Below are 20,618 nucleotides of genomic sequence, written 5' to 3'. Positions count from 1 at the left end.
AAATGATTCGACCTAGTTGCCTTTTCATACACTTCCTCTTGCCTTTAGCAGGTGAAAGAAAGTTTAAAACATCAAAACACACTAGATCACAGTGTAGCGAAAACCAGGGGGAAGGAGAGAACGCAGATGGAGAGAGGAGGGCAAAGACAGAGGCTCAGGCAGAGCGGGGGGACCACAGGCTGCTCCGGGTTGGTGTGGACGGGAGCGCGCTTTCCGTGGTCCATCCTGCGGTCCCTGCTCTGACAGCCCTTCTCCTTGGCGGGTGCGGGTGGCTTGCTATCCAGAGAGGAAAATGTCCTGGAAAAGGTAGGTGCCACTCGGCCTAATTCTGAGCGGAGGGTCCCGACCGCAGTCCCGGATCCTGTGTGAGTGGCACACGCCGGCGGGGCACGAGGCAGGTTTGTGCTCACGCCCAGCTCACCGCGTGCCCTGCCCCACAGGGTGCTCCCACAGCCCCCAGGCCCTCTCCCCGGCAACATCCTCAGTTGGCTGGCTGGCTCCTCCCTTTAGAGAATAAGCTCCGTGTGGCCGAGGCCCCATCGCAGGGCTTCTGGCTTTCCTAGCTCTAGAATTCTGCTCGGCACACGGCAGGCGGCTCCGTACGAGCTGGTTGGCGAAGGGGCGGTGGGAACGGGGCAGGAACTGATCGTGTGTCCTTGCCAGCATCCTTGCCGGGGGTGAAGGGCCCACAGTGGTCCCCTGGGTGAATTGAGGGTGCGGTCAGGCTGGCCGTGGCAGGGGGTGCAGCTCCCGGATTCTCACAGCCTTGGGACCTCGGAGCTTCACTGAGCTGAGCTAGGGAGACAGTGGCCAAGTCGAAATCCAGCTCGAGATGCAAGGTCCTCCAGGAACGAGGGCTCTGACCTGCGCTCTATTTTCTCATCGAGGTAGGGAGCTCTCAGGCTTACAGCATGGCTTTCTAGTTTGGTACTTTAAAAAAATTTTAATTTTATTCCTCTGCTTTTTTAAAAAAATTTTATTTTATATTGGACTATAGTCAATTTACAATTTGTGTTAGTTTCTGGTGTACAGCAAAGTAATTTAGTTTTATGTATGTATAAGTATATATATATATTCTTTTTTTTAAGATCTTTATTGGAGTATAATTGCTTTACAATGGTGTGTTAGTTTCTGCTTTATAACAAAGTGAATCAGTTACACATATACTCTTTTTAATTCTTTTTCCATATAGATTTTTATAGAGTATTGAGTACAGTTCCCTGTGCTATACAGTAGGTCCTTGTTGCTTATCTATTTTATATACAGTAGTGTGTATATGTTAATCCCAAACCCCTAATTTATCCCTCCCCCTTCTAGTTTGGTATAGAAAGCATGTCCTCAGACCTGGGTGTGGAAGGTTGAAGTTATCTTTGTGCAGGCTTGATCCTTCACACGCACACGCACACGCACACGCACACACGCACACGCCTTTTCATCTTGGTTTTCTCCAGCTACTGGCTAGTGGGAATGTCCTGGAGACACAGCATCACTGACATGAAGAAGCTGTGTCTGCTGGGTCCATGATAAATGTACTCAAGGTCCCCATGACCCTGTACATCTTGCTAAAGTTGTCTAAGTTCAGGGACCGCAAGGAAAATGGCCTGCAATTAACACTCACCTGAGGACGGAAAGGAAACGCTATTTCCGTGACAGTCTGCGGCAGGCAGTGCAAGTTAGGAGGACAGATCACACCCACTCAAAGTATCCTCACACCAATTTCAGACAGGCCATCCCTCTTCGCCAAAGCCAGAAGAGCAGCTCTACACGATAAAACGTAGACTCTGCTCTGTTCGAGCTTAGGCTCTATTATGAGTTATTCTAGCCTGGGAATATCACTTCTTACATCTGCCACTGATTAAATAAAGGGTTTGGGGAGTTTTCTTCTCAGCATTTCAGAGTTTTCTTTTAAAGCTCTTCCCTAGCTGAAGAATGGCTGTGTTCACATAAAGTGACATTTTGCAGGTCGGTTCTGAAACTGGACAGATGTCTGGAAATATTGAGAACAAAGTAAATATTTGCATGTTCTGGTTTCTGTAGAAATAGCCTGGACTAAATGAAAAACTGTATTTCATGGATCCCCAGAAAGAGACTCAGACCAACCCACCTCTCAGCCCTCTTTTTTTTTTTTTTTTTGCGGTACGCGGGCCTCTCACCGTTGCGGCCCCTCCCGTTGCGGATCACAGGCTCCGGACGCGCAGGCTCAGCGGCCATGGCTCAGGCTCAGTGGCCATGGCTCACGGGCCCAGCCGCTCCGCGGCATGTGGGATCTTCCCGGACCGGGGCACAAACCCGTGTCCCCTGCATCGGCAGGCGGACTCTCAACCACTGCGCCACCAGGGAAGCCCTCTCAGCCCTCTTTTTATCTGCCTTTCCCGCTGCCATCAGTCAATCTGGGCCCTTTCTGGGAAGCATAAAAAGCAGAATGGAGCAGGAATTGTTTTCTTGGCCAAGAAGAGCTGAGGGCTGCCTCTTTCCTTCCTCCTTGATGTTGACAGCCAGGTTTTAGATCATAGACTCTTTTCAGATGCTGGAAAAGAAGGTTTTCAACTTTGGGTGTCAACACAAGGGTAGGCAGCCTCCTCGGGGCTGGGTGAACTTGTTGTCACAGCAGAGAAAATGTATTTGTTTTCTGCTGACGAGCTGAGGTCACGGGGACAGGAACAAGTCATCTCCATCAAATCAGGGCAGGCGGAGGAGGGAAAAGCAGAAAAACTGGTAATAAAGGACCACAGAGCATCGCCAGGGTAGGGCCAAAAAGAAAATCACCTTTGGTGGGAATCTTTGGCATTTCGGTCTAGAGCTGGCCTGTGGAGATAGTCATAGCTTCAGAAGGGGTGCAACAAGATGGAATTAAAACTTTAGAATCTGACAGGACCGTTTTCTTTGCTGGGCCAGGGCCTGCCATGCTTTCTGCTTCTACGTGTCCTGGCCTCCCGTCCCTTAGCTCGAGGGGAGGTCTCTGCTTCTCCTCACCTGTCATTCCCGGGGCTCCTGTTGGGGCCAAGGACCTCAGCCCTGTTTCTCTGAAGCTACGTTGGCCGCCAGCCCAGGGTTCAGAACCCTTGGGCTGCTGATAAATGAGCGTGGGACCCTCAGGGCTGCCTGTCTACCACGCGTGGGCTTGCGATGCTCCAGGCTGTTGGTCCGCAGGCCCGGGACCTTTGGGACTGCGTCCTCGATGCCAGTTTGGGGTCGTGAGTCAGACTGGAGAGGATGTTCGGGGCTCTTTCCCTTTGGCAACACCGACAATAAATAGAGCTCGTCTTCCCTGGGTCTCTGGGCGGTGACTGGCACCTACACAGTGGAGGGAGAGGGGGCCACAGTCTCCTGTCTGCAAGTCCAAAATCCAGAAAGCTAACACCGCTTTTGTTCTTCATTATGGCCATGTGTGATCTTTACAAATCCCTCTCATAATGAATATTCATGCATTTATCTGCAGAAATATTAACGCATCTGACTACAGGGTGCTCCCTGGATTCTACTGGGGGCGTGTGTAGCGACGGAACACACGACTTTCTATCTCCCCAGCCTCTACTGCCCATCCTGACCCATCCACCGCTCAAGAGGCGAGCCTTCCACAGAGGCCTGGTGCACAGTTAATTTTCCTTTTTATGTAAGTTGTGTATAAGCAAGGCAAGAATTTGCTCTTTATTTTCTGGTAAGAGAATCATTTTGAAAAGTAAACCAGAGATAAAGATTGCACGATATACAGCATGGCAGGACTGGAAATATGACCACACTTCAGAGAAAAAAAACCATCTTTGCAAGATTGACTTGTTCCTGATGGGTTTTGAAAACAACCGCAAACCTCTCTTTTGGCTCACCGATGCCAATCATTTGCATATCTCATCCCTCGTGGGGAAACCGCTGGGACCTCGGCGATGAGGAATAAACTGTGGATAATTAGTTGAGGCCTGCTGGAGTAGCTAAAGGATCAGGCAGCAGAGAAACAGTGTCGAGGGAAGGTGATTGGTATTGTGTTTCCAGTAGCTTAACATCAAGAACCAATTTGCTAGGAAAAGGAAATTGGATTATGTAGAGAGAACCAAGCTACCCCTAAGCGTTGGGTTACAAGCCTTTCTTTTCGATAAACACCAGCTGAAGTTGCCATAGATTCTCAAAATGACTTGTTTGACTTACAGGCTTCAATTTGACACGAGTTTTTCATCACCTGTTTATAGGGGAAAAAATCCTCAGCCCTGAATACACCAAAGGAATGTGAGAGGATTTGTGAGAATCTTCATTTTTTGATGGAGTTTGGGATGCTGGAGGCGAGGACCGTAGCACCTCAAATTAAAAATCCCTGGTGGTGAAACTCATCACTTGTGTTTGATGAAAAGATGCAGTTTTGGAGAAAACCTGGCTCACCGCCTGGAGAAGTCCAGCACTTTGGCGGGCCATGGACCCCTGGCTCGATGGGAAACTCAGAGGCTGATGCTGTTGACCTAGAGGAGAAGTGTGTTCTGAGAGCATGACGGGGCAACCACCCGGGAGGCTGGGGAGGCCGTGCGCGGAGGCCGACTTCTCCTGTTTCCTAGTTTCTCGCCCTCCTCCCTTCTGCAGCTGGTACAAGTGGATTTTTACCAACTTTGGGCTTGGCTGGCACAAGATCACAAATCACCCAATAAATGGATTCATCAAATATTTGCTAAACACAATGGAGGTTAAGACTCTATACCTATCTCCATGACAACGAGGGTTTAGGGGATAATTTTATTGAAATCATTTTGAAAATGGATTAAGCCCCAAGCCCAGCGAGCCCCCGCCTTTGCTGTGGCTCTGTCCACAAAGACCCCTCCGGCCTCTGGCTCCGTGCACTTGGGTGCCCCCTGGAGGACCTCTGAGCACCGCACGTGGCACCTTCTCCAAAAGGACATCAGGTGCTGGATTCTGACCACGGTCCGCGGGGGAAACGTTTCGGGCACAGACGGCAGCAAGGGAACATTCGCAGGGATGTGAGAGTGTGGGGTCCACTCAGCACGCAGTGAGGGGTGTCTGCTGGAACCCAGGTATGTAACAAGAGGGAGGGGAGGAGTGTTTAGAGAAAGTGATGGAGCTTTGTCTGGAGAGCAATGTGATGGGACTTTGCTCACGTGGCAATTGGGAGCCATGGGAGGCTCTAGAGTGATGGCATGGGCGGGATGCAGTTGTCACAAGCACACTCAACCTGCTTTCTTGGTACAGGGTGCATACCTGCCATCTGCCTGGGAGGGGCTCAGAGCTGGACCTTCTAGGGCCCAGGTCAGTCGTCAGAGCCAAGTGAGTCTGTTAGGCACTTCTGCTGACATCAGGGCCAACTTTGCCCCTTGCTGGCCCTGCACAGGGAGGTCTGCACCACTGAATTAGGTGCCCCCTCAAGACACCAGAGAAGATGAAGGAGCAGCCCAGGCTGGACTCAAGTCAGAAGGTTGTGTCTGTGGGTCAGAGATGTCCGGAGAGGCCTGGGGGGTGATAAGAGCACAGAAGGGAATGGTCGAGACGTCCCCAGCCTCACCAAAGCTTCCTGCCCCACGAGCCAGGAACCATGTGGGTCGGGGCCAGGGTATCCACGTAGTACCAGGATGCAGTGTTGACCAGTGGCTGGAGGGGCCTCCCCACAGCCTTGGAGCCAATGTCCTTTGGCCCTGCACCCCACAAAATCCCCAGGAAGGGCTGAGGTTGAATTCCTTATTAACCCAGCCGGATGGAAATTTAGAGGGAGACAGTGACCCCAAGAAGAAAAAGGATGATGTTCCTTCACGGCTTCCATATGACACAACCACCCACGGTACCACTGAGGAGACCTGGTGTGGTGCAGTGCCCGTGCCGGGCAGCCGTCCTGGGCACCCTCAGCCTCAGACGCAAGGATGGATGCAAGAAATAAGAAACACAAAACCTCTCCACATGAGGAGCGCTCAAGTCAGCACCTCCTACACTTGCCTTTGCTAAATCTTGTTGTTTAAAAAAGTCTTCTTTCAAGATATTTGGGGTCATTCAGCCCCTCCAAAAGTCCCGCCACGACATCTCCCAGCCTCTGACGCCCGCTTGCCTCCCCGACCTGGAAGTACTCGGCGTGAGAGCAGCATCTTCCTCCTCCCAGGCCTGAGCCTCTTAAGACTCAGGTATTGGAAAGATACACACGTTCACGGTTTTTTTACATTTCAGAAGAAACTGCGGCATCCACTGTTGGATCCAATTAACACACCCATCATCTATTAAATAAATAAACAAAACAAAACAAAACTGCAGCCTGCTTACCCAGAACCAGTGGTGTGTTCCTTGCGCATGCTCCAGTTTAAAAGGTTTTGCCCTTAGAAGTGATTTTTATTTCAGTCTCTGCCCACGAACGATAATAAAAGGCCTTCAGCCCTCTGCTCCACCAGCTCAAATGTGATTTTTTTTTTCATTTTTATGTGTGATAACACTTGCCAAAAGTATGACCTGAGTTACCAAAATGAAGCTGTATGCCATTAATTGGCATCGTTTATGAGGGAAAATCACATCTTACTCCTGTGTGAGACTAGGGCTGCTGTGCAGAGGTGGGGCTTTGAGAAAGACACAATTTTTATTTGGCCTTTTTCTGTCACCCTCAGGAGAAGAGCGAGGTTCTCCTGTTAGACCTGCGCGGTCTCCTAGGAGTTTCGACTCGCCCAGGAAACAACAAGAGTCGGAAGTCGATGCAAAACGCAAGAGGTTTATTGAAGGCCGGTGCACCGGGGTTCCTTGGTCCTCACGCAGGAGGTCGAAGAAGGAACCCTTTTGGGCGCGAATATGTCAGTTTTATAGGTTCCCACTTCCCCGTATGTAAATTATAGATTTGGTTGTGTTCTCCTGCTGATTGGTCCCGGCTTAGGCTCGGACCAGAGAGGGAACTTGTCCCCAGCTGCCTGATTGGTCTTTGACAGACACCTTTTTTACATTTTGTTATCTCCCTCCTTCTCCCCAGCTGCCTGATTGGTCTTTGACAGACACCTTTTTTACATTTTGTTATCTCCCTCCTTCTCGGAAGGGGGCCGGACATCCTGGAAATTCATCCATTGTCTAAGAAGCCCCTATTGTCTGGAGAGTTCTTAATCATTAGCTGGAACAATGTCCCTCGAGTCCCACACTCCCACCTTCTCTGCATCCCTCCACCCCAAGCTCTGGGGGTGGTGGTCCTTCCCGGGCTGGGGAGGGTCACCTGGACTTGCTCTGGAGTCCCACCAGGGTCAGAGCTGGGGTCGGGAGAGACTCAAGCTGGCTGCTGACCCACAGATGGGGACAGAAGGCCGGCGGGAAGTCTAAAGGGCGAGGGCCCCGGCACATAAGCCAGCACGCGGAGGCCAGCGGAACAGGCTTTCTGCAGCCGAGGTGAGGTCCACAGGTCCACGAAGGTCAGCCCGCCCACCCTGCAGGCTGAGAAAGACCCAGAGAAGTCTCAAGGCTCAGCTGGACTCCTAGGGGGCCGTGTCCAAAGCAGCAGACAGACCCTGTGACAAGCTCTAGATGGGACACCTTTCTTGCCCACCACCTGGAGGAGCTGGGCCCCGTGCACAGATGCGGCAGAGCCCAGCCACGCTGGCTAGTGGAGGCGGCCTCTTCCCGACGTGCCTGGACCAACAGCTGGCAGGAAGGAGGGCTGGAGATAAGCCTGCACACCCTTGCTCTCTGTTCTTTTTTGGGGCACTGACCAATCAGCCGGGGGTCCCAGCCAACGACGGGGTGCCGGTCAGTGACGGTCCAGTCAAATGAGAAGTTCAGATCAGGGCTTCCCTGGTGGCGCAGTGGTTGAGAGTCCGCCTGCCGATGCAGGGGACACGGGTTCGTGCCCCGGTCCGGGAGGATCCCACATGCTGCGGAGCGGCTGGGCCCGTGAGCCATGGCCGCTGAGCCTGCGCGTCCGGAGCCTGTGCTCCACAACGGGAGAGGCCGCAGCAAGTGAGAGGCCCGCGTACCGCAAAAAAAAAGAAGTTCAGGTCAGCCAGGGGGCCCCAGTCGGTAGTCGGGGTGGGGCAAGGGAGTCCCCGGGGTGGGGGGAGTCGGCAGGGGTCCCGGCCAGTGAGGGGGGATGAATGTGTACCATCCACTCGAAGGGGTCTTCCTTACCCCAGCCTAGCAGAGCCCCTCCAGCCCCTGCAGACACACAAGCTTCTCATCAGCGTCTTCGCTGCACTTACTCTGCCGGCAGTGAGCCTCCTATTCACACAGTACTGCCTAGGGCTTCCCTTAGCTGGACCAGCCCCAGTCTCGTCCACTGCTGCCCCCAGGACCAGAGTGGCGCCCACACGACAGGCGGTCCCCACGCTGCTCCCCCGCCCTCACCCATGGGGATTCTTCAGGGCCTCCCCAAACTGAACGTGGATGTGTAACAGGGAAGAGCCAAGTCTGATCCCATGTTGGATCTGTTTCTTTAACTTTAACCTTTGCTTTTCGTTGCCTTTGTTATTATAATCATACATAATGGCCTGCCTCAGGGAACCCCGCCCCTCTGCCTGAATGTTAAGCCCAAGTGCCTTGGTACCTCCGGACCCTGTCCACCTGCGGATGGCTACAAGAAAGAAGAAGTTAACACACCCCCTCCCCGAGGCTGGCCGTTCCAGGGGACATTTGCAAATCTTATGGCCTTTTTCCCTTACTTCCTCATCTTCTCCCCCCTCTGTGCTATAAAAGAAACTGGCATCCAAATCTCATAAGATGGTTTTTCAGAGACACTAGTCTGCCATCTTCTCCGTCTGCCTGTCTGCCGCTTTCCGAATAAAGTCGTACTCCTTGTCTCGGCGCCGCGCCTCCCGATTCACTGGCCTGTCATGCGGTGAGCAGAGCGAGTGACAGATGCACTCAGTTCTGTCTCTGATCTACTCCTTCTTGAGAGCCTCCCCAAAACGGTGAATTTTCATTCCCTTTAAGTAATAAATTCTGGGGTGCCACCAGGGGACCAATAGGGTTCCTCATTCAGAGTAAAAGGTAGACACCTGCAGACAAAGCTGTTTCTAGGTGCCTAAAACAATTTTCAGGGATAGTTGTCAGGAGTGAGGCTTCGCAAAGGATTTCCGATTCCAGACAACTCCAGTTCCCATCAAAAGGCAAGCCCGCCCGGGAGCCCCAGGGCACAGAGGTTTGCTGGAAAAAAGAGGAAAAGGACCTCAAGGCAGGACTTAAGCTGCTTCTCAACGCTGGCTGCGCGTCAAAATGTCAACCAGGCTTTAAATCACCCCACCCACCTTTCTCCCGGTCAATTAAATCTATCTCTAGGGTGAGGCCAGGATGCCTGGTAGTTTAAAAACCTCTTCAGCTAATTTTAACGTATGGCCAGGGTTTAGCGCCTCGGCCTGGGGAATAACCTCCTTTCCCACAGGCAGTGGAGGCTGGAGGAGAGGGAGGAAGGTGAGGGAGGAGGCTGGAGGCTGGAGGCTGGGCTTCTTCTCCATGTTCAGATTCCCAGAGGTGGTGAGGCAGCAGGAGGTGGCACAGCGGGTGGGCCTGGGCTGCGCCTCCCTTCTCAGGGTCTGGCCTGGGACACCAGGAGCCCTTCGGAGAAGTCCCTGGGCCAGGAAGGCACAGCAGAGGCCGGTTTAGAAAGGGCTGAGCTGGTCGAGGGCCGACTGCGTATTTCCTATGCCCGTAGCACAAGGGCCTTGTGCTCTCTGCTTCTCGGCCCTCGCCTGGCAAAGGTGCAAAGAGTTGGGAGCTGGCGGCCCCAGGCAGCGGGAGGAGAGGCTGCCGGATAATGCGCTGGCGAGGACACACGGGGCGAGTCTGGGGGAAGAGGCGCTGCTGAGACCTGCCCACTGTGCCAGTAGAGCTGCAAATAGGAAACACCCTGACCCAGGAGAGACGAGAGCACAGCCTGAACGGGTGGTGAGGCCTGAGCGGACATAAACCAGCCCTGCCCTGGTGCTCAGGAGGAACACAGAAGCCCCAGCTGGACCCTGTGCCGGGGAGCGAACGCCTACCATGACCCGCGTGCCTGGGAGCGAACGCCTACCATGACCCGCGTGCCTGGGAGTGAACGCCTACCATGACCCGCGTGCCTGGGATGAACTCCTACCATGACCCGTGTGCCTGGGAGTGAACTCCTACCATGACCCGTGTGCCTGGGAGTGAACTCCTACCATGACCCCCGTGCCTGGGAGCAACCTCCCCACCGTGACCCCACGCCTGGGAGCAGCCCTGGATGGTGAGGAATCAGCTCTAAAGAAGCAGAATCAATCTCAGACACATTCTTCACTATTGGAAGCATCATAATTGATTATTCTGTTTCTCTTCCTTCCTGCCATTGGCTACAATGGCGGCTCAGGAGTGAGCTGAGAATAGTTAAAGGAACAAAGAACCATCTGATGATTTTCGCACATCTTCACTCACCCAACAGACCATGTTCCTCAAAGTGTGTTCTAAGGACCACCGACCACCCACGCCTGTAAATTCTCATTTCACCAGGTTTCAGGTGGGCGATTCAGATACATGCTTCTGCAGTGATACCCCCGCTTGGAGGCCCAGCAGAATCACAGCTTCTGGCCACACCAGGCTGTGCCCTACCTGTCCCATCGGGATGTCCTGGCTAGACGGGGCTTCAGCACTTCAGACACTGTCTGGTGACGTGCAGTCAAGGCTGAGAAGCGGCTCTGCTTCGGCGCTTCTCTAATTTACGGTGCCCGCGGGTCCCGATAAGACGCGGATTTTGCCTCAGTGGGTCTGGGTGGGGTCCGGTGAAGCTCCCAGGGCCGCTGCTTCTGAGGGATTGCAGACACATGGAGCTGCAGGGCTCTGGCCGCTGACCCACTGCTTCAGACAGCAAGCTGTTCAAAGACCTCTACGTGCTGGGCTCTGGTTAGGATACCACAGGCGGGGCCAGGCTTTGTAAATGATCCAGGATTACAGGGATGCTACGTCATGATAAGTTAATATGGTCCAGGCTTTTAGTCTTGGGATGGAGCCCATAGGAGGACGTCAGGGTCCGCATCTTAGAAGAGCTCACCCAGCCGTGCCCCCCTTTGGGCAGATGGTGAACTCTAAGGGCCTGCAGGTTGACACCCAGCTTGTATTTACTCACTCTTTCCCAACTTTCCATTCTTAGCTTTTCTGGAAAGTTGATTCCTTTGGGGAAAAGCTGCTCTGACTTTAGGAAAATAGTCAGTGGCCAGTTGTCAGAATCCGTGGACGGGACTCTTACATTTTCTTCTGGGCTCAGCGACCCTGCAAACGGGGCTGGTGCCTATGCAGCCGGTTGGTTCATCCCTGCCAGGAAAGGGTGGTGACCCTTAGAGTGAGCAGAGGCACTGAGGGCCATCCCTGAGCTGGGGAGCACTGACATGCCCAAGGCATTGCTAAAAGGTGACGCTTCAAGCAAAGGGCTTTGTTGACCCAGTACCACACAGCTATGGCCTGAGTCCCTGCCTTTGCTGTTTTGGTAAGGATGTACAAGCGCTGTGTTGACCTGCTAGGTATCTAGGTGCCCGATGCTGGAGGTGCAGGCCGGAATGACCCAGAAATTGCCATGGAAACCCTGCTGCTGTGTTCCACGGGCAACAGGGTGAGGACCGAAGGTGTGGGCAGAGCAGTGTGGCCCAAAGCCAGCACGGAGTCTTTGGAAGACCTGCCTGGGGGGATTCATCGTGTGGCTTTCGGTGCCTGGAGCAGAAGGCTGAGCCCCTTGCGTGTGAGGGGATGGCAGCAGGGGCCGCCGGGCAGGCAGGGGTGAAGGGCACCAGGGCATGAGAGGGAGGAGAGGTGTCTGGGTCAGGAGACAGACAGTGGGACAGTGCAGAAGCCAGGACTCTGAGAGACATGGCTGTGGGTTAGGGTCGGGGGACACAGAGCCGTGCGTGCGTTGTCTCTGTGGCACCGCCATCACGTTGAGGCCCACCCTGAGGGTTGGCTGGTCCCTCATCTCCCCCAGGACCCCAGGTTGGAAGCATGCTCATCCTGCCCCCCAGAGGCCAGCAAACGCCCTGCAGGGCTCAACCTCGAGTTGATGAATTAAAGACAAATGCTATTCCAGCATGTTCAGAAGGCAAGTCAGTATCTTGGTTGTCTGCAAACACAAGCTTAGAAGGAGCTGCCCCCCAAGTGAGACTCCCGTGGAATTCTCTTCCTCGAGGCCTTTACACTTGCACAAACTTGAAAACAAACAGCAGTTTGGAAAGGATAATTGATTTTGTCTTTTCTGGAAATATGCTTCGTTTCGCTGTGACCCCCAAATAGAATTAATTTCGTGAAGAATTCTCCTACAATGCTGTGATTTTATCAAGTAAAACTAAATTACGTTGCAGGCTGGGTTGATAAGCAATGTCTTGGTCCCTCCGCAGTTTTCTTGAGCTGGAACAGGTCCTGCTCATGATGCCACACGATTAACAACTTCCATCCAGATTTATCTGTCTGATTGGCCCCTATCATCCTGGTTACTGACGTCTGAGCGCTAGCAGAGCCCTTTGGAGGGGAATCTTGCGGCCACGCTGCACGCCAGATGGTCCCAACTGTCTATTTTACAACCAGTGCATGAGTGTCTTTAAGGGTGAGGCTAAGCTTGCTTTCCTTGGGAGCCATGCAAGTGGGACTGTCCCCTCCCTGGGCTGGTGTTGTGGTCTCAGCCTGCTGCCTGGGATGGCTTGGCTTCCCTCCGACTGGGGAGGGTACAGTAAAGCCAGGAGATCCGTGGGCTGTGCCGTCTGGAGGGGCTGCTGGGAGTGTTCCTCTTTCCTGTTTCGTTCTGTTTCTTCAGGCTCCTTAAATGTTTTATTTCAGGGAGAAGCATACAGATGTGGCCTGAAGGACGTCCTCAGTGTGAAGTGCATAATCATCAATTAATTGGGAACCACCCATCTGCCTCTGGAATGACTCAGGTGGAAACAGCAGATCAGACAGAACTCAGGAAGTGGTGTGTCCTTTACGACTGTGGATCCCCTGAAAGCCTGGGCTGTCTTCCAAAAGCTGAGATGCTTCCTAAGGAAATGCAAGAAGGGACCGTCGCTGTCCCCTGAGCAAATGCCAAGAGAGTTTCACAAGGGCGCCCCAGGGGCTGCCGCTGACCCGAGAGCTGGCCAGGTCTGTGCACAGGCTCTAGGAAAGACATGCCCCAGTGAGCACCGACTGATAAGCTGCTAACCTCGGTGGGAATTCTGCAGCTTTTCCCTAAGGCATGCAAGCTTTGCATAAAAGGAGGACACGTAAATGTCGTTAAAAAGGGGCATTTTCAGTACTTTGCCGTTTCTCTACATTGGCAAAAATTATGAAAACATACTATAAAATGATGATGCATGAAGGACAGCGGCTTTATGGTTATGGGAGGCAGCTTGGGATGGACTAAATGGCTTTCCATTGTAAAATCTCAAATCTGTGACATGTGTGACACTTAACAGCATCTCACTTATTGAACATGACCTTGCTTGAAGTCCCCGACCCAGGGGGAAGTAAGAATCAGTGGCCCACAGTTCAGACATTCATCTCACCCCTGTGGTCCCATTTTCGTAATCTTACTGTTCAAGTTACATCTTTTGGGGGTCTGTTCCCTGTGAGGCTTTCTAGTACTTTCCCTGACCTCACCTGAATCAGAAGTAGAAAGTAGGTGTCACTTTCGGTAACTGTTTTCTAACGGGCTTTGAAAGTCCTGAACACACCACGAGCCAAAGTGAGCCCATCTATAACAGGAGTTGGGAGATTTGTGAACAAGGGGGTCAGCTATTCACACATGAAGTCCCGAGATACAACCAGCCAGAAAGCACGAAGTTGGCCGAGTCTCATTTTACTGCTCACATGACTGTCTTTCGAACAGTACACTGATGCCGCTCTGTTGCAAATCAGCTCATATCAGTTAGTTAAGACAAACCCTTCTCCAATCTTTCAAGCAGCTAAGTGGGGAGGATATTTGTATATCGAAGAAACTTTAAAAATGACATTTCACAAAGCACAATGACCTGATAAAACTTCATTGTCTTATGTAAGTAATGGTCGTTACCATATTACTATCCTCCACTAGCTGATTCCGTTGGGCTCCTGAAGGCCAAGCCCCTGCTGCATGGCAGAGCTGAGAGGGTGTCGGATGGGGTGACTGTCCCCCATGGAACTCGTGTTTCAGGGGCAGGAAGACCCTCCATACCCCAGGCCCCAGTGGACACATCCACACTCCTCTGTGGGGAGGGACCCGGGAGACCTCAGAGAAATGCTGTGACATCACGGGGACTCTGGTGGGGTCGGTGAGCCCCCGCGGCCCAGCTCCCAGGACGGGGGTCCTGCTTCTGAGCCTGGGAGATAAGAAGTCAGCTCCATGCCTGCGGACAGAGCATTTCAGCTCAATAGCTCTGCCCCCAGATTTTCACAGCCTTTTAAGCCAGGCTTAGGTTGTATCTCTTGCTCTGATGTTGCTAAGTCCTTCCAGACTACTTCTAGTATTTCAGCCTGAAGCCAGAGGAGTTTTATTAGCCCTTTTCTGAGCCTCAAAGTGAAACGTTAAAACTGGGGACAGAAGAATATCCCGGGCAGGACTGGCGCTCCCTCTCTTCCGGCTCCAGACCCAGAGCAGATACCCAGCCTTTGGACCTTAGGCTCCTTGACTGTCAGGGGCCACTTGCAGGCCATTCCTCTCCATTCTGGCCATGCTGGGCTGCAGCTCCCGGGCTCACGGTCTGGGGGACCCCTTTGTTCCATGGAGTGTTATCCCAGGGCCTGTTCTGTCCCCAGCAGAGTCTCTCCCACACACTTGCTCATCTGCAGAGGCCCAAGCACAGTAGAATCTGTTTGCCTGCAGGTGCCTTGGGAGGACGGAGCTGCAGCGAGGATGGGAGGGGGCAGCGGGTGGTCAGAAAGAGCGTCCCCTCTTAGTGTCCTAATCCAACAGTGCCTGCTTCCCAGCTGGAGCCACTTCTCAGCCTGGCCTGGAGCTTCTGCCCCGCCCCCTGTCCTCAGTCTCCTCCCCACACTAGCTACCACTGCTCTGCTCCCCTCACCCCTGTTGAGGTGCGCTGGCTGCAGACTCACCCCAGAAGCCACCCATGCTGCCCACCACACCGCATGTCTGGCTCTGTCACCCTCCCCCCGGGGTCCTGACCCTGAGGTTCCCTCTACATGGGAAACTGAAGCTCAGCGGAAGATACACACGGGGGATAACTAACGGCCACGGGCCCTGATCCTCCTGTGCCCTTAGGGTGCATCCCCTTCGAGGGAGGCTGAGCCTACTTACCTGGCTTCCGGAGAAGGACAAACCCGTGTGGGTGCCTGGCCATTGCAACTCCCTCATCGCCGGGGACTTTACCTCCCCGTATGTGGAGATAAGAGTCAGAGACAGAGGCTGGGTGGCTCAGGTGTCCGGAGAACGGTGCAGACTGTTGTGCCTGCAGGCTTTGCTCCTTTTCCTGCTCTGGAGCTAAATCTGTCATCCCTGGATGAAAGGGTGTATGTGAACCTTTTCCTCTCTGAGCCTTTCCCTGAGGACCCCCCCCTCTCAGAGTCATCATGACCCTTGCTCCGAGGCAGCTCCACCCCCCAGGCCCAGAGCCGCAGGAAGGCCGGTGCTTTGGTTGGTCAAGAGGAACTATCCTGGGACTCTGGAGCTCAGCTCTTCCCTCTGGGTGTGGCGTGCCGATTCGCTTTCCCGTCTGCTACGCCCCTTCTCTTTCGTGTGTGGCCCTGTCTCACCAGGCCAGTGCCACCTGGAGCAGGGGCTGTGGTCACCTGAACCGTGGGGCAGACGTTAGTTTCTGAGCTCAGGGCTGAGGCCTACACAAGCCTCCTCCCAGGGGTCCTTAGTGAAGGACCTGAAGACCCCTGTACAACAAAGCTAGCAGCGCTTCAGGATAGCTTCAGTTATGGTCTCGCTCAGGGGGCCAGCAAGTGTCATTCTGCACCAGTCTTGCCAGGTGCCCCCAAAACATGGAGGGCATGCATGGAGATGCAGGGGTGCCACTTCTGCCCACCCGCGACCCCTCAGGCCAGGGGTCCTCCTTAGCCAAGATGAAATCCAGCTCATGCTATAGACAGACAAGGTTAAATCAGAACAACGTGTGTGTATATGCGTGTGTGCCTGTATGCGTGCATGTGTGCGTGTGTGTGTGGAAGGTATGGTGGTAAGTATGAGTAGAGTCTGCAACCATGGGAAGTCAGAGCTGGAAGGGATCGCAGTGAAAACAGAATGTGTCCCTGGGAGACACCCAGAGAGAAGTGGAGAGGGTAGTGAAGTCCCGGGCCCACACGGCCAGCTCCTCCCTGTGAATCTATATAGAAGAGTCGCGTGAAGGCCACACCTTGAGCTGATTTCTGTGCTTGTACTTCGCACAGGCTCCAAGTTTCAGGATCAATTCCACATTCGTTACACTGACAATTGCCTCTGTGCTCACGCCCCAGTGATCTGGCCCTGCCTCCTGCCCCAGGCTCCGTTCTCAGCGGTCACCCCTCCCAGCCACTCAGGACTGGCCTTTGCACGTGCTGCCTGGATGGCCCTGCTCACTGGCTAAGCTTCCTGAACCTCAGGGTCACAGAGCAGTGTCCCCGGCGGGCTGTGATGGACACAGAGTGAGGGAGAGGTGAACCTTCATTGTCAGGAGTCCCAAGATTTGAGGACTGGTTGTTCCTGCCGCAGAAGCTGCCCGTTCCGACCTCGACCCTCTCCAGACTCACCTGTCTGGGGGTTTAGGCTCACGGACAACTGGCTTTTCTCTGGAAGGCCCACTGAGCACCGTCGGGGAGACACCTTCAATCAGTCACAGGAGGGTGTGGGGTGTCAGAGGCGGAGCCCTGAGGTCAGGGACTCTCAGTCTGGTTGGGAGGAAAGATTTGGGGAAGCGAGGCTACACCGTAAGAGGTCATTAACAACCCAGCTAGAAACAGAAGAGCCGTTGCAAAGAAGACCGTGACCAGCCGCTGTGAAGGCTGCAGACACGCAGAGCCTCAGGAATCCACGGAGGGAGCCGCAGGCTCGTCGTCACAGAGGGTTATAAAGGGTCTCTCAGCATCACTTTCTGGGCAAATAACTGCACGTGATATGAGGAGAGGCAGAGCATAAAAGCCTCCCGTGTTGGGTTTTTAAGGCCCAAAGTCGCGTCCTTCCTCACGCGGGGACTGGCCAAGAGCGCTTTCTTCAACCCACGAGCCTCTCCTTGGGGTTCGGCCGTGACCCAGGGTGACAGGTGAACTCATGCAGTGCAGGGCGTGGGCCTTGAGAGATTACCCTCCTGCTTCTTCACAGGGGGGGGTGGGGAGTGAGGGGGAAGGACCATGGATTTCAGCACAGACAGACCCAACCCCGTCCCATCCCCCCTTCTATTCAGTGTAGGACTTGGGGCAAGTTATTGCATGTCGTTGGGTGTCAGTTTTCCCACTTATATCATGTTAACATAACAATGTGACCGTCCTCACTGGTTTTTTTGGCTGAAATAATATGCACGAAGCTGCTAGCACAGTGACCGGGTCGGCTCTGAACCAAAGTCGGTTCCATCCCTCCCCTACTACCTGGGGAGGTGCTGAGCTCTGAGGACACAGCCCAAGACCCAGCCCACAGCTATGCATCGGAAAGTGTGCAGCCGTGCATTTTAAAGAGAGTCAGAAAGAGAAAAACAAATATCGTATATTAACGCATATATGTGGAACCTAGAACAATGGTACAGATGAACCGGTTTGCAGGGCAGAAATAGAGACACAGTTGTAGAGAACAAACGTATGGACACCAAGGGGGAAAGTGACAGGGGTGGTGGTGGTGGGATGAACTGGGAGATTGGGATTGACGTGTATACCCTGATGTGTATAAAGTAGATAACTAATAAGAACCTGCTGTATAAAAAATTAAATAAAATTCAAAGAAAAAAAAGAGGGACGATATTTTCAGGTTTGATTTCCATGACAAAGGTGCCCTGGGGTCTGCTTGTGAAGCCCAGGATTTGGCCTTTCCTATCATACCTTCTGGGTCTGCCTCTGCAGCCTGTCATGACTCCTTAGTCCTCGATGGAGCCCAGGGCCCCTTATTGTTCAACACCCACTGAGCAGTTCACTACATATTATTTCAGGAAATGCATTTTCCGGAAAGTCTAACCCTAAGAAATGCAGCCAGCACTCTGCTACTTCCATATCAACTTTTTGCTTTTTTCTTCTGTGTTAAGTCTTTTTTAATTTTGCCGATCAGATGGATGAAAAGAGCAGTATTCTAGGGGGCTATGTTGCATTTCTTTTCTTGTCTCTTGTTTAATTAGGTTTACTGAAGTAGGCTTTACACACAGTAAAGTTCACTCTTTAGCGAACATTCTCTGAGAATTTCCACATGTGGAGTCATAACCACCTCCACGGTCAGAAAAGATTCATCCCCCCAAATCCCTCCTGCTTCCGATCTGTGGTCACCTCTTCTCTCTCCCATGACCCTGGAAATGACCGATTCCTGTGCTCATATCGCCCCCTCTCCAGAATGTCACATAAATGGAATCAGACGGTCTATAACCTTTGAGTCTGGCCTCTTTCACTTTGCAAAACGTGTTTGAGAGTCATCATTGTTGTTGTGTGTATCAAAAGTTCATTTTTTTTATTGATATGTCATATTCCATTGTAGGGATGAGTTCCGGCGTGTTTATCCATTCCTCTGCTGAAGAACATTTGGGTTGTTTCCCAACCCAAATTTTTTGGTAGATTATACATAAAGCCACTGTAAATATTCATATACAAAGTTTGAGTGATCATGTATTTTTATATCTCTTGGGCAATTACCTGCAAGTGGGATTCTGGGTCACGTGAAATGGTATGTTAACTTCATAGGAAACTGACACCAACTTCTTTTTTATTCCATATATATGTAAACTTTTAAAGTAGACACAGATTACCAAGTAATCAATAAGCTAATTTATCCCACAGAATCGACAGTGGAGAGATTGGTTCTGCCCTGAAGCTGTGTTTGAGCTCATCTGTCTTCCCATCAGCCCTAAGATATTACCCTTCTCTCCCACCCATACTTCCCTTTCCATTCCCATGGGTGCCCCCAAGTTCTGTTCTCTTCCCCTTTTACCTGGCTTATCATGGCCATTCCAGTAAGTTATAAAAAAGTTAATTATAGTTGGTTGTTATCTTCCACTGGTCAGCCAGGATCTAGCTCAGATATAATATTGAATAAATATCTCTCTTGGTTATTTCTTAATTAAAGATATCTTCTCCTCCTCAGAATCTCTTCCATCTTATGTGACCAATATACTATTTACGAACTCATTATTTTTTACAATTTTGTTGAGATAGAATTCCATAGCATACGATTCACCAATCTATAGTATACAATTAGAGGTGTTGTTCATATATTCACAGTGTCATGCAACTATTATAGTCATCTAATTTTAGACCATTTCACCATCCCAAGAAGAGGCCATTGGGATTTTGGTAGAGATTGCACTGAATCTGTAGATGGCTTTGGGGAATATTGCCATCTTTTAAAAAACAATTCATTCATTCATTTTTATTGGAGTATAATTGCTGTATAATGTTGTGTTAGTTTCTGCTGTACAGTGAAGTGAATCAGCTATATGTAAACATATATCCCCTCCATCTTGGACCTCCCTCCCCTCCCCCAATCCCACCCATCTAGGTCCTCAGAGTGCACTGGACTGAGCTCCCTGTGCTATACAGCAGGTTCCCACTAGCTATCTATTTTACACATGGTAGTGTATTTATGCCATCTTAATCATCTTAAAGTCTTCCAATCCATGGACATAGGATAGCTTTCCACTTACATAACTCTAATTTCTTTCAGAAATGTTTTATATTTTCAGTACAGGTCTTTCACTTCTGGCTAGATTTATTCTTAAGTATTTTCCTTTTTTGGATGATATTGTAAATAGAGTTGTTTTCTTAATTAATTTCAATTTTGGATTTTTCATTGCTAGGCAATATAAATACCACTTTTTTTTTAAACTGATCTTGTATCTACACCTTGCTGAACTCTTTTGATAGTTCTTTAAGTGTTTCAGTGGCTTTCTTAGGATTTTCTAAATATACCATTATGTCACCTACAACTGGAAATAGCTTTAATTCTTCCCTTTTAATATGAATTGCTTTAATTTCATTTTCTTCTATAATTTCCCTGGTTAGAACTTCTGGTACAATGTTGAATAGAATCGGTGAGAGCTGATATCCTTGTCTTGTTCCTGATTTTTGGAGAAAAACATTCATTCTTTCACCATTAAGTAAGAGGTTAGCTGTGGGTTTTCCATATATTTTCTTTGTAAGGTTGTGGAAATTTCTTTCTATTCTTAGTTTTGCGAGTTTTATTATGAAAATTCATTGGATTTTGTCAGATGCTTTTTCCTGTGTTTATTAACATCATGATGTGTTTTTACTTCTTCGTTACATTGGTTTAGTGTACTGTATTAAATGATTTTTCAAATGTTAAACTGACCTTACTTTCATGAAATAAATCACACTTGGTCATGGTGTATAATTCTTTTATGTGTTCCTGGGTTCAGTGTGCTGTTATTTCGTTGAGGACTTCTGAGCCATTATTCATAATAGATATTGGTTGGTAGTTTTCTTACTGTTTAAAGTCTTTGATTTTGGTATAGAATAATACAGCCTTCATAGATTGAGTTAAAATGTGGTCCTTCCTCTTCTAATTTTAGAAGAGTTTGTGAAGAGTGGATATTAATTCTTAAAATATTTGATAGAATTCACCAGTAAAGCCATATAGGCCTGGGCTTCTCTTTGTGGGAAGT

The 20,618-nt window shown here is 51.1% G+C and overlaps 1 long non-coding RNA gene across 2 annotated transcripts in view; it reads left to right on the top strand.

Moving 5' to 3' along the window:
* LOC137208615 (uncharacterized) overlaps nucleotides 1-20,405 on the top strand; it is a 515,571-nt gene extending 495,166 nt beyond the window's left edge. Inside the window, exon 6 of one of the 2 annotated variants that reach the window (XR_010935686.1) lies at nucleotides 12,700-20,405. This is a non-coding gene — a long non-coding RNA (uncharacterized lncRNA). The remainder of the gene's footprint in view (nucleotides 1-12,699) is intronic. The other variant, XR_010935687.1, reaches the window with a different exon arrangement.
* The last annotated feature ends 213 nt before the right edge of the window (nucleotides 20,406-20,618 follow it).

The sequence above is a fragment of the Pseudorca crassidens genome, chromosome 16, assembly GCF_039906515.1.
Source record: "Pseudorca crassidens isolate mPseCra1 chromosome 16, mPseCra1.hap1, whole genome shotgun sequence".
In the NCBI taxonomy this organism is placed as follows: Eukaryota; Metazoa; Chordata; class Mammalia; order Artiodactyla; family Delphinidae; genus Pseudorca; species Pseudorca crassidens.
Note: the sequence above shows the minus strand (reverse complement) of the source record. Positions and strands in the feature narration are given on the sequence as shown.